Below are 1,321 nucleotides of genomic sequence, written 5' to 3'. Positions count from 1 at the left end.
TATATATATATATATACAAGAATAAGGGCAGGGAATCGTCAATTAATAATAGAATTAATAATTAACAATTATATATATATATATATATATATGTGTGTGTGTGTGTGTCTGTGTTTTTTCTCTCCCCCACCATCACTTGACAACCGATGTGTGTTTACGGCACCGTAAATTAGCGGTTCGGCAAAAGGGACTGATAGAATAAGTACTAGGCTTACAAAGAATAAGTCCTGGGTCGATTCGTTCGACTAAAGGCGGTGCTCCAGCATGGCCGCAGTCAAATGACTGAAACAAGTAAAAGAATAAAAGAATAAAAGAATGTATGTATGTATGTATGTAATGAAAAGAAAGTGCCATTTCATCTTATTTTGTACAACCATGCTGTCTGTGCCCACTTAGTTATGTATCATTCTTCTGTATTTCTATTGGTAGATAAATTAATGCTAAAAAGAAATACAATAAAAATATTAAAAAAAAAAGACGCCAAAAACATCTGCGCCGTAGTAAATTTCTTACGTCACTGATTGTTTTGTATTTGTATATATATACATGGTATATATATATATATATGTTTGTCTCTGTTAAATAAGTGAGAATTAAAGAAGAGGATAATACCATACAGGCCGGTGAGTAACAGTTATTTTGTTCTGCTTCGCAATATCGGGTTGCCAGTCTTTTTAGCTAAGAGACCTACGTTTATTTTGAATATATCAACTCTTGTTTACTATGATGTTTATAGGCAGAATTCGTAACCTGACGGACTACATACTTCGCGCATTTTGAGTCCCATTGACTTCTTCACACTTCGAGTTCTACTCGTATAGGGGTCGAAAATAAGTATTTAAGAGGAATAACTACAGAAGCGTGCTCCTCACTAACTTTGTTTCTTTCTAACTTCCATAAAAATGCATATTTTACAACAAAGTTTTCCACAGATACATCTTAAATGGTGTAATTTACGATTTAGTCGGAAAAAGTTTAAAAGATCCATTATGTTTTTTTGGAAGAGTTTAAAAGTTTAAAAGATGCATTATTTTTTTTTTTTGGAAGAGTTTCGGATAATTTCCCTACTTCTGAGTGTATTTTCACTTGACATTCTTAAAAGCGCATATTTTTTTTAATGAAATTTTCCAGGGGCACATTCTATATGGCATAGATTATAATTAGTTGGGGGGAAAAATGTGAAAACAAAAAAAGAAAAGAAAAATTAGAATCATTCGTTCCTCACGAGAGACTTTGTTAAATAGATTTTGTAATGAAATTTTCTGAGCGTAATTGTGTAGTAAGAAGTTTGAGTCCCAACTACATGATTCGCAGTTCAGTC

At 32.3% G+C, this 1,321-nt stretch overlaps 1 protein-coding gene across 1 annotated transcript in view; it reads left to right on the top strand.

The window, feature by feature from the left end:
* The first annotated feature begins 470 nt into the window (after window positions 1-470).
* The window catches only part of LOC106868351 (actinia tenebrosa protease inhibitors), a 29,098-nt gene continuing 28,247 nt past the window's right edge, over window positions 471-1,321 (top strand). Inside the window, exon 1 of the mRNA XM_014913567.2 lies at window positions 471-623. The gene's annotated coding sequence lies outside the window, so the exon portion shown is untranslated. The remainder of the gene's footprint in view (window positions 624-1,321) is intronic.

The sequence above is a fragment of the Octopus bimaculoides genome, chromosome 5, assembly GCF_001194135.2.
Source record: "Octopus bimaculoides isolate UCB-OBI-ISO-001 chromosome 5, ASM119413v2, whole genome shotgun sequence".
NCBI lineage: Eukaryota > Metazoa > Mollusca > Cephalopoda > Octopoda > Octopodidae > Octopus > Octopus bimaculoides.
Note: the sequence above shows the minus strand (reverse complement) of the source record. Positions and strands in the feature narration are given on the sequence as shown.